The following is a 21,866-nucleotide window of genomic DNA, read 5'->3' on the forward strand; positions in this document are numbered from 1 at the left end:
CAACTGTTAGGTTAATCTAATTTGTACTCGTACCATATTGATCGTTTTCACTGTCACGCAACAAAAAAATAAAATCGAAAAAGTCCAATGAAATAAAGCAAAAAAATTGGAATGTTGTAGGCGACAAATTCACAAATTACCTCACCCATTCTCAAGTCTGTGCGGTACATCGCTTATGAGTTATTTGTCGAAGCGTTTCACACAAGTTTTGAGTTTTGTCTGGAGCCGCCAATGTTGGTGCACCAATATGGCGGCCAGAAATCAACACGAACATTTGGAATTTCACTTAGCGATGACAAAAACGCTTACTTTTCACTCATGAGATAAAATACACGTGTATGAGCACATCTCCTAATGTACTTGAAACGCTCAGACTGCTGAGATTATAGGCATCGATATTTTTTTCAACCAAATACCTTTGTATCACGGTGTCACGCAAAGTGACAATTCGGAAATTCAAAATGCTGTATTTTCGAAACGAAAGACGTCATGGAAGTGAAAATTTGCAAAAAGATTAATTTCTAGGTCATCTTCAACCTCCTATAGATAAATTCAAAACACCTTGCGATTTTGATTTTAGAATATGATGACGTCACTGTGAAAACCATCGATTAGATGTTTCCACATTTGTTCGTCACGTAATGAACTGAGGAATTGCTATCGTATCTCAAAACGGTTACCCACGCAAAAGGTGTTGTCAATTTACAACATCAATGATGTTTTAAATAGACAACAAATTAAAGCCCATGGCCCAAAAACCAGTGTCCCCAGAAAAGAAGTTCTCTTAAGTTTGCTTCCCTGCTTTAGGAATTTGCTTTATAAACCTGAATAAATCAATACGGCAAAACTGAGAGAGCTTATCTTCTTTTCTGTGGACAGTGCCTATTTAGCCTGCGAATGCAGACGTATCTCTGGCGGTAGAGAAACGTCCGCCGGGAATGTCTGCATTCACAGGCTATGGCTATTGGGTCATGGAGTTTAATTTGTTGTCTCTTTAAAACATGATTGATGTAAATTGACAACACCTTTTGCATGGGAAACTGTTTTGAGATCATAGCAAATTCCTTTGTTCAAAAAGTGACGAATAAATAAGAAAACAACGAAAAGTGAGACTATGAATTAGATTTAACTTGTGTTGTGGAGTTGTAAAGTCCCATTTAGTGTAGCATGGGCCAGTAGAAGTCTTGGATGTCTAAAACGTTTGGTGGCGTTTGATGAGAATATGAGGGAAAGGAATTGATGTGATGGTTTCCTTCGAAATCTATGGTGAATAGGATGTTATCATGAAAACTGTTGAGGTAATGTGAAGGACAGTGCCTACATTATTATTACCATTGCGCATACGTTTTGCACTTCTCTCTAGATACTCGGGTTTCCCATGGGTGGTGTTACGTTTACTAATACAAGGATATTAAATTTTTGCGTGGTTTAAAGCTATTCGAAGAAAGCAGAACTTAACAAGTGCTCTTTATCCAAAAGGAAATAAGGGGTAACCATCCTCACTTAATGAACTTAAAAAGTGTGTTTCGTGACTCTATATAACAATGCCGTTTTTACCGGACTTGAGTTAGCAAAAAACCTCAACTTTAATATGGCAACTATAAAAAATGACTGGAACTTGAATTTTCTTCTGTGTGTTAACAACAAGAGTTGAGTTTTTTCCTGTATTTACATTTGTATACAACTTAAAAACTTGAACGAGAAGATGTGCGATCACAGTAATTCATGAAACTGCAAAACTGCACGTTGTGTTGTACCTAACGATAAATAAGACGCGCACATAGATACCTATGTGAGCGAACAAGGCCCGAGTCAAAAGATGAGGGATTGAGGCGACTGGAGAAAGACTTTTTTACCTGGTTACTTATTGGCTAATTCAAGTCATTAGAGATGGGTGTATTTCTCAAGAAAATGTTGTATTTAATAGCATTATCCTTAAAGCTTAGAGACGGGTGTACTGTTTTAAAGTTGTTCTTTTTTTCTGTTTTAGACATTGGTCTTCGGTTAAGGATATCTTGTGAAATAGTGGACAAAATGGCACCAGATGACCAAAGAAAGATAAGATCAAAAAGAGACAACAGTCAAGTGAGTGCAACATTAGTGCTTATTTCTGTTAGTAAACCTAATGATTTGTGTTGACTAAAATTTGCCTTACAAGAGGGGCCGTAAGGGGGGGTCAAGCGCACAGTTCACGGCCATTAAAAAATGAAAATCACGAAACACGGTAATTAATTTTCTTGTTTCTCAGTTCACGGAAAATAAACTCACACTTGAGAAAGATTTGTGGCCTTGCCCTATATATATATATTTGTATTGGTTTAAGTCACCTAAAGGTAGTGGCATGATGGTGTTCTAGCTAGCGTGTCGGACTCTCTGTCTAAAGCTTAAGGTCTGTGAACACCGGATCAAGTCTAAGGGCGATCAGCAACTTTAGGTCTTGTTCTCTGACCTTCTCTATTATCGTGTTACTCGTTCTCTGTCCTCTCAGTACAGTACAGTACAGTGAACATGGTGAAAACGAAAAAGCTAAAAGAACTTTGATGTAATGCGAATAGTTCGCCCACTGCGAGTTGTTACAGCGCGGAGAAAAGTCATTTCGTCCTCCAGGTCACTGTCTACAGTTGCAGGAAGTTTGCTTTCAGATTCTGTGTCGTACTCAGATTCTTGTTCATCGTCTGTGTCTTTCTGGTTTTCTTCTTCTTGATGCTTCCTGTTGCTTTCAACGACTTCAACAGGACATCCCAAGTCACCTGCAACGTCCACATGTCCCAGAGTTCTCTCCATCGTTATCTTCTCTTTTGGTTGCTCAGAAGTGGCATACATGTTAAGTGACAGAGTTCCTGCTTTGAACATTGTTGTTTCCTGGCGTACTGTTCGCTGCCTGACAGCTCTGCCGTTGTTTGCTGCCCATTCCAACATCGACTCTCGCTATCAATCGTTAAGCTCTCGACATTGTAGCTAGGTCGTGGAAATGAAATAAAGATTCCTGATGGTTGGTGTCAAAGGTCGCATCAGCTTATTTTTGGATCTGATTTCATAACCTACGCAACGGGTCATACGAAACCCCTTTGTTTGTTGTCACGCAAGATGAAGAAAACCGACTTCGTAGCCCTTTATAGGGTCTACGTAAGTAGCCGTTCACAGAAAAAAGGGTCGTTTTCGTGTTTGTTATCACGGATATCGGAAAATTATTTCTCTTTTTCACGTATCAAGACAATCATATCATTCACGGTTCACGAATTTTATTTTTTTTAGATTACGGATCACAGAAAATAAATTCGGTCGATCACGTTTCACGCGAAACCCCCTTACGGCCCCTCCTACAAGCTCTCTAAATTCAAAACATAACAATCAATGCTTTATTTTCACACGTTACTTCAAGGAGCTGGAAACTTGTTCAAAATACGAACATGTATAAATAAATGACATATGATATTTACAACTGTCAATAAAAATTAAATGTGAACCTCTGTTACCAGCAAATATATTGATATAAAAGACAACTCTCAAAATATGCGCTATAAAAAGCGCCCTTATTATATATGCAAAACATGAGTTTAAACTCTAAAAGCCCGAAACTCCTGAACTGCATATCAGCCCCGTACACACGCATTGCATTCTTCAACTGTTGAGCCTTCAAAGTCATTTTCTCCTCAATCCCGCTCTCTCAAGATTTTAAGTTAGTAATGGGGGACCATTAAACAGGAAAATTCCAGTTAAATAATCAGGTGTCTTTTTGAAATCAAGGCTTACAACTTCGATCACTTACTGTTTGGTTAAAATAGTTTTGAAATCCAAAGAAAAATAAAAATTGTTTTTTTTTGGTCATAGTAGCACTTTAAGGGGAATCTCCATTCCTACTAAAAATAATTTTAAACCGTGAAACACTGTTTTCAATCAAACTTGATTTGTAAAAAAACTTGATTCGCTCTGACGAAGGGCTAACGCTCGAAACGTCAGCTTTTAGAATCTCTGTACGGTGGTCAATTTACATTATCAACTCTGTTGATAAACCAAATTTTTGTATACTACTTCCCCACCGACGCAGCACCACAGTTTCTTTAGAAACTACCCCTTCATTGATTTGTAAGTGTTTGCATCAGGAAAAAAGAATTCGCTTACTGCTTTACTCCGTCTGGAATAATTCAGTTGTGACATTAATAATACTTAATTTAATTTAATAACATTAGTGTAATAGTATTAATAATAATGTTATTAACATTGTCACAACTATTCAAGATGCTGGCGCCGGTGCAATTTGAAGTCATGCAAAAACAAGCCATTCTGAAATTCATTTAGTTCGGATGCAAAAGCTTTTTTCCAGACAAATGTAATCAAGTTTGATGGAAAACAAAAGATTCTGTGGTTTAAAGTTATTTATTGGTTAGAGTCTAGGGGTTCCTTGAAAGCACAAGATAGTTTGAAATAACATTGATAACTTAATTGGTAATATTATAGGAAATTTATTTGCAGGAAAACTTCTGTTGATATAATTATTGAGGTGCTATAAATATTCTCGCTTTCTAACTGGTCGAGGCCTGTCGTTATAATATGGGTGCGAAATGAAATGGGAGCCTTCCTTTTGTTTTTTTACCAAGGGAAAGAAAAAATGCCTTAAACGAAAATGAATTAAGTGTCAAAGGGAACAAAAGCTGGTTCTAAGTTTGGGGGATACTTCATGATCGTAGGGAGGATTTCAAATCAAATTAACTTTTAACTGCAGGTTGTTTATAAGCCGAAAAATCGAAACAAGTTAAACGAAATGCAACAATGATACAACTAAAGATTGAGGCTCTGACAACTGGGCGAAACAATTTAAGGCAACTTGGCTCATCCAAATAACACTGTCCCAAGATCCTCATTTGTCCAGTTGTAGAGGCCTTTACCCAAGCAGTTACTTTCGTCTGTGTTGGAGACTTTTTTGAAGTCATCATATAAAGGAAGATGACAAAATGCTGAAAATCTCTTATATTTTTCACGGTCAGCCAAGAAACCTGTGTGATATATCATCTGTCACCATTTCGCCCGTCACCAAGCATCAGTTGTTGCACCATAAGGAAATTTGCTTGCTATTGCCTGCATGTGCTAGACTATGGTTACAAATGCGACTTAGCTGCCAAGAAACAGTAGGCGGGCAAAGCTCCTGCAAGTAAACCCATTGAAAAGAAAATGCGATCTCTTTAAGCGCATTCGGGCAAACAACGTGATGCATCTCGCTTACGAAGAAAGAGAACAGCACGGGATGACATGAGGAAGAATGACGAACAAGACAAACAAGAAAGAGAAGAATGAGAAGAATGAGAAGAACACGAAGAGCGAAACAGCGATAACTGAGCTCGTAGCTGTCAGAGAAATAGCCACAAAGCTACGTCGAACAAAAGGCGCAGAGTGGCCCGGCAAAGAAGTAAACAACAAGTAAAAGAGATCGCCTATGCGGACGGGGAAGAGGAACTCTAAAGAAAATGAAAGAAGTGCATGAAATCGAGATGTTACTAGAAGAGAGACTACTTTCTCGTCGAAGACCTCGGCAGATGTCTTTACCACAAACTGAGCAGAGAAAAAGTTGTGACAAACTCTCAGAGCAAAAAGACCAGCGGAAACTACCCATGTGCAACAAAAGCAACAACAACCTATCTATTTGTGGCAGTAGTACTTTAATGTCTTAAATAAACTCGTTTTGGGCCATGAAAGCTTGAAAAAAAGAAGACTGAAACTGCGGTGTCGAACATAAACAAGTGCATTCTTTGGAATTATGACTTGACGTTGCGTATACTTCGACATCCTCCTCACAAGTGAACGTTAACTTGTAATAAGTAACTTATTAATAATTAAAAAACAATTAATGTGAAAAAAAAAAACGGGAAACAAAACTGAAAATAAAGACTAATGCATGTTATTAAAGATACAGCTTTTCAGTGCTACCACATTGATTTAGGATTGGCATTAAATCTGTAGTAAACAGTTTCTCTTCACTTTTACATTGCATGTCAGTCAGAACAATGTTTTGCTTAAATGTCAAAACGGCCCTATTCAACTTGTCACCAGTTGAAATCAAATGATCCGCAAGAGCAGATTTGTGATAAGCATTTGTTAAAAATTTAAAGTGCTCACTTTTCCCGGCTGTCTTGCAGTCTTCGTCTTGTCCTTCCAGTGTAAAAGGCTAGGCAGTCCAAACAACAAGCCTTTGTATACCACCTTGGACATTTGAGAAACACTTGAGTTTGTCCTTGTGCGGAAAGCAGTTTTCTTTCATGAGTGGTTCGAAAAAGGTCAATAAACCCATGAACGCAAGACTTCAGTTGTTTAGCAATGAATTTGCTTTATAAACCTAAATAAGACAAAACCGTTTGCAGAAAGTAACTTCCCAAGTTCATAAAGTAAGGATTGTAACATGCAGAAATGATGACAAACAAATGCGGGAACAACGAAATGGGAATATTTTTTTGGTTCGATAGAAAAATACAGCTCTTCAGTTTTAACACTACCTCAACAGTTGTCACTACAACATGAATAGAAGAAAACCATCAACCATCACATTCCTTTTCTTGATATTCTTATAAAAGGCCACCATCATAAGCAAGTGCTCTTGGTATCTAAAAAAGAAATTTAGGTGTAACCGTGCATTTTTCAGAGAAAATTCAGCTTCAATTTGGAAAAGAATGCCACACATTGCTTTGTATTTTAAAGCTTTTTACAAATATTGTTGATTAATTATCTTTGAAAAATTTGCGTTTACCCCCAATTTTCTTTTTGAATTTCGATAACCCTTCTTGAGATCTGCTTTTTCCTGCATATTTAAAAACCGCACAAATATCTTTGAATTAGTAGGCCCCATCCTTAAAACCAGAAACCCATAATAGTTGAAATGTGTAACGGCCCCTTGTGTGCTGGGAAACAAGCTTCTGAATATTCAATTTGCTAAGTACCATATTTGGAACAACAAGAGCGAGGGGTTTGTACTTAGCACTGAAACATTCAACCAATCAGTTCGGACTGAATATTCGGAAGCTGTGAGCGCGCCTTACACGTTTCAACCCGTATGGGTTTCTGTTAAGACTTAATAGCTGTGTTTTTACTATCAAATATGGTAAAAATATCCCCATTTCGTTGTTTCCGCATTTGTTCGTTATCACTCCTGTTACAATCCTCACTTTATGAAGTTAGACAGTTGCTGTCTGCAAACGGTTTGCAAACTAAAGCTAATTCGTTTTCAAACAACTGAAGTTTTCTATTGACAAATTTTATGGTGCGTTGACCTCGGTGGGTCTAATTTGCAGGTCACAGGTCATTGTTTCACCAATAGGCCTAAGGTCAGCTTTTATGAATGTTTAGGATACTTTCTGTATTGGTGAAACAATGACCTGCAACCCGCGACCTGCAGATAAGACCCGTCGCATTGACCTTCAAGTTTATTTTTAAAAGCACCCATCGTGTCAAGTCCTTTTTATTGTGAAAGGAGAAACGCAGCCGTTCTCAAAATGTCCAAGGTAGTGTATGAGGGTAGTTGTTGGGACTGTCAATATTTTTACATTAGAAAGACAAAATGAACACTACAAGACCAGGAAAACTCGTCATTTTAAGTTATAAAAAATCTGCTATTGCGAATCATGTTATTTCAACTGGTTATTAGTTGAATGGGACCATTTTTGCAAAAGGTAATTCTGGACATCCAATGAGTTAAGAGACGCTGTTGATTGGAGGTTTAAAGCTTATCGTAAATTAATATGTTAACAGTAAAAAGTTTTATCCTTTGTAACTTCAATTAGTCTGGATTTTATTATTTTATTTCCCATTGTTTGCCACATTAATTTATAGTTTAACATAATGAATTAAATGTTCACTTCGGAGGATGAGTATATCGAATGCAAAAATTTCAAACAATGGGCTTGTTTGTGATTGTAACTGCCGTTTGAGTCTTACTTTTGATGCAGTTTTGTATAAACTCTTGTTCTTCGGCCAGCATAGCTTAATAATAAAATACAAACAGCGGAGATAAACATTGTTAAAAATGCATTATATATTAACATGACGTTTGGTATTCTTCTCTATATATATATTCAAAAGTAACCGTTAAATTTAAAAATTTTCTTATGATACGAAATAAAAAGATCTGGGTTCTAATATATTAATATGAAAACGATCTTAAAATAATTTGTTAGTTTAAGATCGTTTTTCAAGTTAATGTATTAGTACCCAGATCTCTTTATTGCGGATAAAGAAACTCTGAACACGTAACGGTTACGGTACTTTTGAGAATGTATTTTGAGAAGCATAAGAAACGGCAAGTTATATACAATGCATTTTTAAAAATGCTTATCTCCGCTATTTGTATTTTAGATGCAGGACTTCTAGTTTAGACAAACACGGTAACCAATATTACCGTGCTAGCAATGAATGATCAATGGGAGCCTGGCTCCTGATGATCATACCCCTCCCCCTCCTTCCCAAACTGCAACCTCGTTTCCAGGGCTCTTCCCTCATTTGGGGGTGGGGCGTTTTTTTTTTGCCCCGCCCCCAACTGAGGGAAGAGCCCTGGAAACGAGGTTGCCCCCCACCCCACCCCTAAGGAAAAATATTATTATTATTTATTATTTTTTAAATTTTTTTTTTCAAAGAAGTCATTAGGTTAGTTTGAGCTGCAGACCATAAGATATAAATAAATATAAAATATATAACAATTTAAACTATAAAACGTTATCTAAAACTGTATAACAATTAAACTATCAAATGTTGTTTAAAAATATAAAAAGGTGAAAGAATAAAGCCTAATGAAAGGAAGGATCTGGAAACCTCCTAGCGCAATGATTAATAACAAAAGTAAGTTAAAGTAAGATGTAAAAACTTTGCAAACAACTGAAAATTATACCGCACTAAACCTATTTATTTGCGTCAGGCTTATGCAAAAAAATTGTTGAATAAATGCTTATTTGAGCTCGCTGAGTGACATCTTGTCTTGACAGGATAGCTTTTATTGAACCATTTGATTGTAGAAACATTTTTTCTTAAAATCATGTCTTGATATACTTCAACATTTACCCCTGGGCATTTTAACTTTTTGAAAGATTGCAGCATTTAAATGCCCTATCCTTCAGCCAGATTTGTCTGCGAAATCCTGTTGTCAACACGTTTCATTAGACTCTATAAAACAATGCCGTTTCTACCGGAAAAAACACAGCTGTAATATTGCAACTATTAAAAATGACTGTGTTTTAAGTCTATTTTGTTTTACAGAACAGTAGACAGAATGGCACCAGATGTTCAAAGAAAGATCACAAAGAGACAACAAACAAGTAAGTGCAACACTAGTGCTAATTTCTTTTACTGAACCTTCTGATTTGTGTTGACTAAAACTTTACAAAAAAATACTCTAAAATTCAAAACTCAACACAGAGCTTGGGCTCTCTGTGGTCCATTTCACAATTTTAAACTATTTCTGGCCGTTGTAAACTGGAAATAAGTCTGCCCGGCCTTTGTGTGGGCTATTGCTCATCTTTTTAACCAGGAGTCTATTTATCCTCAGAACCGTATATTTATTAGCGAATCATTAACTGAAAAGAACAAGGTTTTCAAGAGCACCCTTAGCTGCAAAGAAAATCTTCAGAATCTGTATTTGGACATTTTAGGGAAATATTACCGTTCGAAAGAGTACGAGCAGGTTGAAGTTTTGGCAGCTATTCAGCTGATGTGGACCTGCCACACCACCCATACACTCACAAAAGGAGAGTCACAACTCTGGGATCTCCATCTCCATCAAATTTACGTTTGGTGCAAATTAACTATTTTTGTTGTCAATAATATTAAGATATCTATTAAACAGGACTGCAAATAATCTGGACCGAAAAGAAGTAAAAGCGATTAGCGAACAGCTTTACTCTCGGTTGGCCGTGGTGATGATGCGGTGGTGGGTGAGTGAGTGAAGCCCGGATCCGTTTTGAGTGTTGGACCTTCTTCTTCAGAGCAAAAGTGTCAACGCCGATCTTCCTTTGGAGGTAATTTACCTGTAGTCAATTCAATTTTTATTCAACCATATTCCCGTTGGTAAAGTCTAGTTTAACCTTTCAGTTTAATGATAAACTGAATTCGGCGAGTTCACCTTGGCTGGAGGTGTAGCCGTTGCGAGATTTCAGAATCGTTTGCTGTTTCAAACCTGCTAAGTAAGTTAATCTCACAGTTGATACCGAAAATGGTTTGCTATTATGTGCTTTAACTCTTGCCACTAGCAGAAGTGAAGGACTTAGTTCTTCTTGTGTTGCAGTCAACATGGCCACAGCAAAATAAACGTGACAGTAACAATTTTAATTCAGAGTTTGTGACAGTACAACGTTCTAGCACAAAGCCCAGAGGAACCACTTCTGGGCCATTTCTTTTTCAGTTTTAGCCCTCGTTTTGCACATGTGCAAATAGGCTGGTGTTTTCAGTCGTTTGTACATACATACTTTATTATGGCTCCCTTTTACAGGGCTATTCTGCCATAATACAAATAAAAGGTAGAAAGACATAAAAATCTATAAAAGGATAAGAGATTAATTAAAGGCAAACTGATTAAAAAAAGATATGTGGCTAACTAGTGATAAAATTAAGTAATCTATATACACGCTAATCTACATTTGGGTAAGTTTAAATCGGAATTACGTTTAGTATTCCTATTATGAACAGAAGAATGTCTGACAAATTTATTACAAAAATAGGTTGGCGCTTGGTTGTTTAAACATTTAAACCACAGTACAAATGTTTAAGAGGAGTTTGTCTTTAACACTGAGCCACTAAGACTTAAGCCTCCTGTAATATGGTCATATTTTCTTCTGAGGCCTAAGATAATTCTACAAGCAAAGTTCTGGACTGACTGGAGCTTGTTCAAGTTCTGCTTGGAAGTGTTGCTCCATACAGTGGAACAGTAGAACATTAACTTAGTGAATACAAAAGCGTTAATTAATGAAATGAGGGTCTTTCTTTCTATTTATGCGGCTTAACCTGAAGATACAGCCAGAAGCTAACTCAGTGATGTGTTTGTTATAATGGAGATATGAGTCGATCATTACTCCAAGATCTCTCGTAAATGGTACCGGTTTAATCTCCTCTCCTAGAAGCATAACAGGCGGCAAAGGTGGAAGACTTCTTAACAACTGTGGGACGCCGACAAAAACGAGTTTAGTCTTGTCCAGGTTTATGAGTAGTAAATTTATGCAACACCAGCTTGTAATGTCGGCGAGATCCTTGTTTACTGCGAGGAAAATCTTAATATCATCCACGTAACCCAACACTTGACACTGATTCGGCACCTTTATGAGATCGTTTATAGTGTGAAAAGCGCTGGTCCTAGTATCGAACCCTGGGCAACACCAACTGACAAAGGAAGAGGTTTAGAAAGGGCATTCTTGATTCTAACTACTTGATTTCTTTGGGATAGGTAGCTCTTAAACCAAGCTTGTGTACCATCTGAAAAGCCCGCTTTGTGAAGTTTTTTTTAGCAACAGGCCATGCTGAATGCTATCAAAGGCCTTTGACATGTCCAAGAGAACTATGATAGAGATCTTCTTGCCATCCATGCTCTTTAGGAGCTTGTCTGTATAGAGACGGAGCGCTTGACCTCTTGACTTTGGTTGTAATTCTCGGCTTGATCGGCCATCTTGGCTGTAAAATGGCCACAAGTTGATTTCCATACAAAGTTTTTACTTAACTTCATAGTTTCTGGTTTTGGATGACTCTAGGACGATGTTAACTCTGTTAAGAAAAGTCCATTGCTCTTTGACATTACTTGGAGTGGTGAGAACGAAGGAAAAGGACAATAAAATTAATGGAGAGCTATAAGCTCAGTGCGACTTCCTCATTAAAATGCATCCTTCATATTTCGTTTTCAAATTGCAAATTGATATTTCGTGTATTCTGTTATTCCTAATCCGGAATGAGAATAGCCAGGATACCTCCAAAGGAATGCACCCTTACGTGCGTTCTTGTCTGAAAGACTGTAGCCTGTTTGCGTTAATCTCCATGGGTTTATTTTTTCTGCATTCATCAAAAGAGAATAGTGCAGGAAAAAGAGATAGTCCTCTGCCACGGTCATAAATAGGCCAATCACAATACCTGAAATCTTTGCTGGTAATGAAAACATAGTGACTTCTCTTAGTGTTTCTTGTGCACAATTCATAATTCTCTACATTTTCAACTGTTGATCTAAAATTCTCACCTACCCTTGTCTTGTTAGCTCGTTGGCATAAAAGAGAAGATATCTATTTCAAGCAATTAATTTACCGTGCTCAGGTCGGGAATGTTACCTCGTGTTCAAGGTCTTAAGTTGTTACAGATTTTAGTACCTCTACAGCCCAGTGTTGTGGTGGACTTATCATGTATCATGTCTGCCTGTTAAAGACTTTGTCACAAATAAAAAAGTAAAGTCTCCGCTTACGAGCCAGAAGGCTCATCAGGCCGGCGCTTATCTCCGGTTTCTGTAGCATGAAGCGACTAGGAGTATTTGTACTCCCCCCTGGATGGGATGCTAGTCCATCGCAGGGTTACCCCCAGCATTACGCCGGTACCCATTTATACACCTGGGTGGAGAGAGGCACCGTGAGAGTAAAGTGTCTTGCCCAAGAACACAACAAAATGTCCCCTGCCAGGCCCCGAACCCGGACCACTCGATCCGGAGTCGAGCGCACTAACCATGAGGCCACCGCGCCTCCCACTTAAAAAAATTATTTGGCTTAGTACTCTAGTGGACATGAGCAGCCTGTCTGTTCATTCAAGACTTGTGTTAAGCATTAGTACAGTTAAGCAGCCCATTGCTGCTTGGAACTGTGTGCTGTCCCCTTTTCATTTTGTTTATAATGATCTTTCTACTTTTTTTCTTATTTTGTCCTAATATTCATTTATTAGTTTTATACTTAGCAGAAAGAGGAGAAGCAAAGTATTTAATTTTTAACACCTTCGCTTTGTTGAAGCTAGAGGGTAATTATTAAAATATCTCCCTGCTGCCGCATGGTGTAATTCCTTAGTGCTTTGTCATGCCAGCCCAAGGTGATTGCTCGCAGGATGGGTTAAACTGCATTGTTCACAGTATTGAACCAGTCAAAATCCTTTATAGATCTTAAGATCTAAAGTGCCATTCCTAAATTGTGTTCAGGGGGGTCTTTCTTTGTAGCGCTTCCGCGAAGCCTTTAAAATGAGAAACACAAAGACATGGTACTACATGCAATTCGTCGGGTAAAATTAACACAGATACCCACATCTCCGTTCAGGTCATCTTGTCTGAAATGCGCGCGCTTACATTCTCCTTAAAGTTCTCCAAAGGCAGCAAAGACTTTCGATTGTTCGAGTTGGTGTTCACAATTCGGTCAACTGAGTTGAATTCAATGTGGTTAGTTTTGTCTTCCTAAAGACGCTTTCTAAGGGTGATGAATGCTCTTTTTCAATGGCTCCATTTCAGTTATTTTGCACAGTTTGTTGGAGCTGTCGTGTGGGTTTTCTTATGTAATTATCTATAGAAAATCATAGTCGCTAACTAGTATTTTATTGATAGGTAATACAATCTTGTCATTCAGTTTCAGAAGATTACTATCAGAAGAGTGCACTTTCCTTACTTCTTTTCCTTTAAGGGGAATCTCTATTCCTACTCAAAATAATTTTAAGCCGTAGGAAATACTGTTGTCAATCAAATTTGTTTAAATAAGTGTTTGCATCACGCAAGAAAGAAATAAGAATCGCTTACCGCTATACTCGGAAGGCCCTATTTCCCTCAGAGGGAAAAGGACAAGGTGATGATGATGATTTGGAATAATTCAATTGTGACATTGATAATAATTAATAACACTTGTGTTATAGTATTAATAATAACATTATTAACATAACATTGTCACAATTATTCAACATGACGGCGGCCGGGCAATTGGTTGTCAAAAACAAGCGATTCTGAAATTCATTTCTTTCGAAAGAACGCTTTTTCCAGAAAAATGAAATCAAATTTGATGGCAAACAAACGTTTCTGTGGTTTAAGAGTTGTTTCTTGGTTAGAGTAGAGGTTTCTTTTAAGAACGAGATGCTTCGAAGAAACATTGATAACTTTGTAACATTGTAGGAAATTTGCTACAAAGAATACAAAAACGCGCGCTCGCAATTATCTTTCCTGGCTCTACCTATATAGCGAGGCCTTAAATTTAGCCGGTATATCAACCCTCAAGATCGTAGATAAGCGGCTTGTCACAAATTTATTGCGCAGCTTAATCCGGATAACCCCGGCGGTTCACAAGCTAGTAGCTTGTAGATTAGAATCTACGAGTGCTTCCGCCCACTACTCACTCAGATCGAGAGATAGGTAAGAACTAAGATAACTGCCACAAATAGGTTTGGTGACTTTATTTAGTGACACACAAATACGCTACTGACTTGATGTAATATGTTTATGAGTGTAGTTTGTATTATTTATGTATATATAGATGATCGTATTCAGCATTTATAAGTATCTATTTATTCCTATAGTTATATCTGACCAGACCTGTAATTCAGATTATAATCTGCTAGAGGTTTCAATAAACAAAACTACTACTAATACAATTATTGAGGTGATCATATATATTCTCGCTTTGGTCGAGGTTTGTCCTGTTGCTATGCTGATTGTATTATGGGCGCTAAATGAAATGGCTACCTCCCTTTGTCATTTTTTTTACCAAGGGAAAGAAAAGACAAAACACCTTAAACGAAAGTGAAGTGTTCAAAGGGAACAAAAGCTGGTTATAAGTTTTGGGGGATGCTTCACGATCGTAGGGAGGAAACAATTGAAGCCAACTTGGCTCACCCAAATAATACTGTCTCGAGACCCTCATTCGTCCCCATGTAGAGGCTATTATGCCCAAAAGTCTTAAACGGCATTTTGTAGCCGAAATCGGTTACTTTCGTCTGTGGTGTAGACTTTTTTTACGTTATTGTTCCAAGGAAGACGATTTAACATTTAAGTGCCCCTGTGACCAAAAAATCACTTATTTTTCTTTGGATTTCAAAACTATGTTAACTAAACACTGGTTCGAGGAGAAAAGCATCCATAGTTGCACCACAAGGAAATTTACTTGCTGCATGCAGTGTCGGTGCTAGACTGTAGTTACAAATGCGAGTTAGCTGCCAAGAAACCGTCCGTCGGGCAAAACTCCTGCAAGTAAACCCACTGAAAAGAACAGACGATCTCTACAAGCGCATTTGGGCAAACAACGTGATGCATCTTGCTTACGAAGAAAGAAAACGGACAATAATGAGGAAGAAGCTGAGATGAACAGGACAAATAGGAAAAATACGAATAAAGAGAATGCGAAGAGCGAAACAAAGATTACCCAGCTCGCAGCAGTCAGAGAAGTAGTCTCAAAACAACACCATTACTTAAAAACAGTGTGACAAAAAACGGTAAATAAATCTGAGAAAAGACTAATTCAAGTTAGTAAGGATACAGTTTTTCATTGCCAACATAATATGATTTAGGGTTGGCTTTAATTCTCTAATCAACAGTGTCTCTTTGCTTTTACATTTCATGTCAGAACGACCTTTTGCTAAAATGTCAAAATGTTCCCATTCAACTTGTGACCAGTTGAAATCACATGATCCACACGAGCAGATTTGTGATAAACATTTGTTAAACATTTAAAGTGCTCAGTTTTTCCGGCTGTCTTGCAGTCGTTGTCTTGTCTTTTCTTGTCTTTATCGATGAGTGGTTTGAAAAATAACTCCGGCGAAGGTCAACGCACCCATAAACGCAAGACTTTAGTTGTTTAGCAACAAATTTGCTTTGTAAACCTAAATAACGCAAAACCGTTTGGAGACAGCAGCTTGGGAGAAGTTCATTAAGTGACGATTGTAACAGGAGTGATGTCGAACAAATGCGGGAACAACGAAATGGGGATATTTTTACCTGGTTCGATAGAAAAACACAGCTATTCAGTTTTATCACTACCTCAACAGTTGTCACGCTAACATCAAATTCTCCGTTGAATGAATCGACGAAAACCATCACATTCCTTTTCTTTTTATTCTTATAGCAAATGCCACTATGCATCATACTTATTTGGCATCACTTTTAATATCTAAAGACTTAACTGACCATTACACTGAATGGAACTCCTGTAGAACTTGAAAACACATGGTAAATCAAATTTGTTCTCTCACTTTTCGTTGTTTCTCATTTGTTCGTCACTTAATAAACTAAGGAATTTGCTATCTCAAAACGGTTACCAGGCAAAAGGTGTTTTTCAATTACGATATCTATGGTCAAGAGATCATGATCTCTTGCTATGGTGTTTTAAGCAGACAACAAAACAAACCAATTGATTGATTTATTTATTAACGGAATACTTCAGTTGTTTAACAATGAATTTGCTTTCCAAACCTAAAGAAATCAAGAAACAAGGGTTTTTTTCTGGGGACCCCTTATTGGGTCATTTGGTTTGTTTTTGTTGTCTATTTACAACATCATTGTTGTAATTGACAACACCTTTTGCATGGGTAACCTTTCTTGAGATCATAGCAATTCCTCAGTTTTTTATAAGTGGCGAGAAAAATGCGAAAACAACTAAAAGTGAGAGAACGTAATAGATTTACCTTGTGTTTTCGAGTTGTAAAGGAGTCCCATTTAGTAGTCGTAGTAGAAAGGCCAGTAGAAGTCTTGATGTCAAACGTTTGATGGCAGCGTTTGATAAGAATATCAAGGAAAGGAATGTGATAGTTTTCTTCGAATTCAACGGTGAATTTGATGTCACGTGACAGCTGAGGTAATGTTAAATACATACATATTTAATAATCCTAGAAGTCGTGAGACTGACTATACACGATACTTAAACGGTCAGCAACGAAATAGAAAAGTGGGAAAATAAATACTTAAATTAAAACTTATGTTAAAACTGAATAGCTGTGTATCGAACCAGGTCAAAATATCCCCATTTCGTTGTTCCCTTATTTGTTCGTCATCATTCCATAGTGATTCCAGTTATGATCGTCAACCGGGTTAATGAACTTAAGAATTTGGTATCTCCAAACGGTTTTGCCTTAGTTTGGTTTACAAAGCAAATTATATTTGTTGCTAAACAACTTGAAGTCTTCTGTTAATAAAATTTATGGGTGCGTTCACCTCAAAGTTATTTTTCAAACCACTTGTCGAATCAAGTCCTTTTTCTCGTACAAGGACAAGCTCAGTCGCCCTCAAAATGTCCAAGGTAATATATGAGGCTAGTTGTTGGGACTGTCAGGATTGGATTGCATTGAAAAAGACAAGACGAAGTCTTCAATACAGCCGGGAAAAGTGAGCACTTTAAATGTTTAACAAATGCTTATCACAAATCTGCTCTTGTGGATCATGTGATTTCACCAGGTGACAAGTTGAATGAGACAGTTTTGACATTTTAGCAAAAGGTTGTTCTGACATGCAATGTAAAAGTAAAGAGACACTGTTGATTTGAGATTTTAAGCCAACCATGAATGAAGATAAAGCTGTGTCCTTGTTAACTTCAATGAGTATGTTTAGTTTTTTAATATTTCCCGTAAATTGTCACATTAATTGTTTGGAGCGGTTTTCAATCGAGTGTGAAATGCTTTGGTTTTGTATTACTTCACTCATTGATTGGTTCAAATTTCACGCCACTTTTTCAACCAATCAGAAGTGAAACCCAAACCAATCGTGACTCGCGTGTGCACATTTTCCTCCGCTTTGTGTCAGCCATGTGTAATTACTTCGAGTTTTGACTGGTTTAATGGATTGTCTCTGTCCTTTTTGATTGGCCAAAGTAATTACTTTGGTTTTACGACACTTGATTGAAACTCGCTCTACTTCCCGTAAATTCTCACATTAATTGTGGAAAATAATGAATTGAACGTTCACTTCTGAGGATGAGTATGTCCAAGCATTCGAAGCGTCAAGTAAATTATTTTAAAGAATGCGCTTGTTTGTATTTGTCACCACCGTTTGCGCCTTACTTTTGATGCAGTTTTGTATAAACTCTTGTTCTTCGGCCAGCATAGCTTAACAATAAAATACAAACAGCAGAGATAAACATTGTTAAAAATGCATTATAATAATATTAACATGATGTTTGGTATGCTTCTCTATATACATTCAAAAGTAACCGTTAAATTTTAAAAATTTTCTTATGATACGAAATAAAAAGATCTGGGTTCTAATATATTAATATGAAAACGATCTTAAAATAATTTCAATGCTTTCTTGTTAGTTTAAGATCGTTTTTCAAGTTAATGTATTAGTACCCAGATCTTTTTATTTCGGATAAAGAAACTCTGGACATGTAAAGGTTACTTTTGAGAATGTATTTTGAGAAGCATAAGAAACGGCAAGTTATATACAATGCATTTTTTAAAATGTTTATCTCTGCTGTTTGTATTTTAGATGCAGGACTTCTAGTTTAGACAAACACGGTAACCAATATTACCGTGCTAGCAATGAATGATCAATGGGAGCCTGGCTCCTGATGATCATACCCCTCCCCCTCCTTCCCCAACTGCAACCTCGTTTCCAGGGCTCTTCCCTCATTTGGGGTGGGGCGTTTTTTTTTTTGCCCGCCCCCAACTGAGGGAAGAGCCCTGGAAACGAGGTTGCCCCCCACCCCACCCCTAAGGAAAAATATTATTATTTATTATTATTTTTTAAATTTTTTTTTTCAAAGAAGTCATAGGTTAGTTTGAGCTGCAGACCATAAGATATAAATAAATATAAAATATAAATTATAATATATAACAATTTAAACTATAAAACGTTATCTAAAACTGTATAACAATTAAACTATTAAACGTTATTTAAAAATATAAAAAGGTGAAAGAATAAAGCCTAATGAAAGGAAGGATCTGGAAACCTCCTGGTTCAATGATTAATAACAAACAGATCCAGAGTTAGTCTTTAAGATGTATAAACTTTGCAAAACAACTGAAAATTATACTGCACTAAACCTATTTATTTGCGTCAGGCTTATGCAAAAAAATTGTTGAATAAATGCTTATTTGAGCTCGCTGACTGACATCTTGTCTTTACAGGATAGCTTTTATTGAACCATTTGATTGTAGAAACATTTTTTCTTAAAATCAGGTCTTGATATACCGGTACTTCAACATTTACCCCTGGGCATTTTAACTTTTTGAAAGATTGCAGCGTTTAAATGCCCTATCCTTCAGCCAGATTTGTCTGCGAAATCCTGTTGTCAACACTTTTCATATGTGACTCTATATAACAATGCCGTTTTTACCGGAATTGAGTTAGGACAAAAACACAGCTTTAAAAAACAGTCATTTTTAATAGTTGCAATATTAAAGTCTATTTTGTTTTACAGAACAGTAGACAGAATGGCACCAGATGTTCAAAGAAAGATCACAAAGAGACAACAAACAAGTAAGTGCAACACTAGTGCTTATTTCTTTTACTGAACCTTCTGATTTGTATTCACTAAATATTTACATAAAATTTCTCTAAAATTCAAAACTCAACACAGAACTTGGGCTGTCTGTGGTCCATTTCACAATTTTAACTATTTCTGGCCGTTGTAAACCGGAAATAAGTCTGCCCCTTTGTGTGGGCTATTGCTCATCTTATTAACCAGGAGTCTATTTATCCTCAGAACCGTATATTTATTAGCGAATCATTAACTGAAAAGAACAAGGTTTTCAAGAGCACCCTTAGCTTAGCTGCAAAGAAGATCATTTTACGGAAATATTACCGTACGAAAGAGTACGAGCAGCCCAGCAGTCCATGTTTGTTTTGTTTGAGCAGGTTGTAGCTTTGGCAGCTATTCAGCTGATGTGGACCTGTTATACCCACCCACCCATACACTCGCAAAAGGAGAGTCGCAACTCCGGGATCTCCATCTGCTACTCTTCTTGAATAGTGTGTATTCAAACCTTGTGTTATCCAGAATTTAATTGAAAGTCTTAACCATTTGCCGGTGTAATTACAAGGCAGCAGTTTCTCCTTAATTAAGACCCTGATTTCTCTGTCCCGCCGGAGTGGAACTCTCAATCTTCCTCATTGCAGCCAAGGTTCTTAACCAACAGAGCCACTGGTGAGCGGTCACTCCTTGTTTGTGTTTTATCCTTAAATTTGTGCCTCCCTGACTCAGAATTTTTCCTTTCTGTACCACATAATTTTTTGCTATGCCTCCTAGCTACAAGCAATTGCAAAAAGGTTGAGACACTGAATGGAAAATCCACCTCTTCTTCCTAAAACCCCTCTTCTAGTTCATAAGAAAAGGCTGAACGCCCCTCCCTCCCCCCTCCCCTTTTCAATGTTGATACCCTTTAGTCTGAGTGCCAAGTGGAAATGGAAACAACTTTGCTTGGGGGTTGGAGTTGCGCTGACTTGAACGACACGCATTGTACGGTTATCAACAGTGAGTGTTTCAACTCTTTTTGCAACTGCTTGTAGATTAGCTTTTTAGGGGTAATCCTACCTTAATTACGTCGTATATATATTATATATTTTTTATCGACCTCCTATTTACGTTTGGTGCAAATAAACTATTTTTGTTGTCAATATCTTATCTATTAAATAGGACTGCAAATAATCTGGACCGAAAAGAAGTAAAAGCGATTAGCGAACAGCTTTACTCTCCGTTGACCTGCGGCTACCGTGGTGATGATGCGCTGGTGGGTGAGTGAAGCTCGGATCCGTTTTGAGTGTTGGACCTTCTTCTTCAGAGCAAAAGTGTCAACGCCGATCTTCGTTTGGAGGTAATTTACCTGTAGTCAATTCAAGTTTTATGCAACCATATTCCTGTTGGTAAAGTCTAGTTTAACCTTTCAGTTTAATGATAAACTGAATTTGGTGAGTTCACCTTGGCTGGAGGTTTAGCCGTTGGGAGATTTCAGAATCGTTTGCTGTTTCAAACCTACTAAGTAAGTTAATCTCACAGTTGATACCGAAAATGGTTTGCTATTATGTGCTTTTACTCTTGCCACTAGCAGAAGTGAAGGACTTAGTTCTTCTTGTGTTGCAGTCAACATGGCCACAGAAAAATAAACGTGACGGTAACAATTTTTTTTCAGAGTTTGTGACAGTGCAACGTTCTAGCACAAAGCCCAGAGGTACCACTTCTGGGCCATTTCTTTTTCAGTTTTAGCCCTCGTTTTGCACATGCGCAAATGGGCTGGTGTTTTTAGTCGTTTGTACTTACATACATACATACTTTATTACGGCTCCCTTATACAGGGCTATACTGCCATAATACAAATAAAAGATAGAAAGACATAAAAATCTATAAAAGGATAAGAGATTAATTAAAGGCAAACTGATTAAAAAAAGATATATGGCTAACTAGTGATAAAATTTAGTAATCTATATACACGCAATAGACTAGTCTATTTGGTAATCTATGTACAAAGATGATGATACAAACGCTTTTTGAATGAATTTACATGAATAGTCTGTTTATGGGGTAAAAGTTAAGAATCCGATCCCACCAACACGTCAGCCAATGCGTCGGCCAACGCGTCGGTCGACACACTACCGACACACTAATGACACGTCGGCCAACACACTACCGACACGTCGGCCGACACACTACATGTATCCGTCTTTAACCCGTGTTGTCTCTGTAAGTTCCATCTTAGAACCACATCGGGAACACTGCTGACAGCTCGCTAAAATCTTTTGACTCACGCAGAAATTAAAAAGATTCTGAAAATTTCCCAGTGTAACTAAAAGATCACGGAACTCCATGTCGTATAAAGTCGTGATCAAAATGCTAGAGAATAATGAACTTAGGATCAAGAGATTTCATTAGGATCGAACTTTCGTTAATTAAACCAATCACCGTTGCTTAAAAACAGCGAATCACAACGCTCCTTTAGGAGCCACCAAGTTTGCAAAAGTCTATGACCAATTCAATTGCATTATGTTGTTCCCT

General features: G+C 37.4%; 1 long non-coding RNA gene across 9 annotated transcripts in view; it reads left to right on the plus strand.

The window, feature by feature from the left end:
- LOC138024469 (uncharacterized) overlaps positions 1 to 21,866 on the plus strand; it is a 55,421-nt gene that overhangs the window by 18,785 nt on the left and 14,770 nt on the right. For all 9 annotated transcript variants that reach the window (XR_011127014.1, XR_011127007.1, XR_011127010.1 and 6 more), the window contains 5 exons: positions 1,991 to 2,085; positions 9,232 to 9,290; positions 9,818 to 9,989; positions 19,299 to 19,357; positions 20,514 to 20,691. This is a non-coding gene — a long non-coding RNA (uncharacterized lncRNA). The remainder of the gene's footprint in view (positions 1 to 1,990; positions 2,086 to 9,231; positions 9,291 to 9,817; positions 9,990 to 19,298; positions 19,358 to 20,513; positions 20,692 to 21,866) is intronic.

The sequence above is a fragment of the Montipora capricornis genome, chromosome 11 (assembly GCF_036669925.1).
Source record: "Montipora capricornis isolate CH-2021 chromosome 11, ASM3666992v2, whole genome shotgun sequence".
Taxonomy (NCBI): Eukaryota; Metazoa; Cnidaria; class Anthozoa; order Scleractinia; family Acroporidae; genus Montipora; species Montipora capricornis.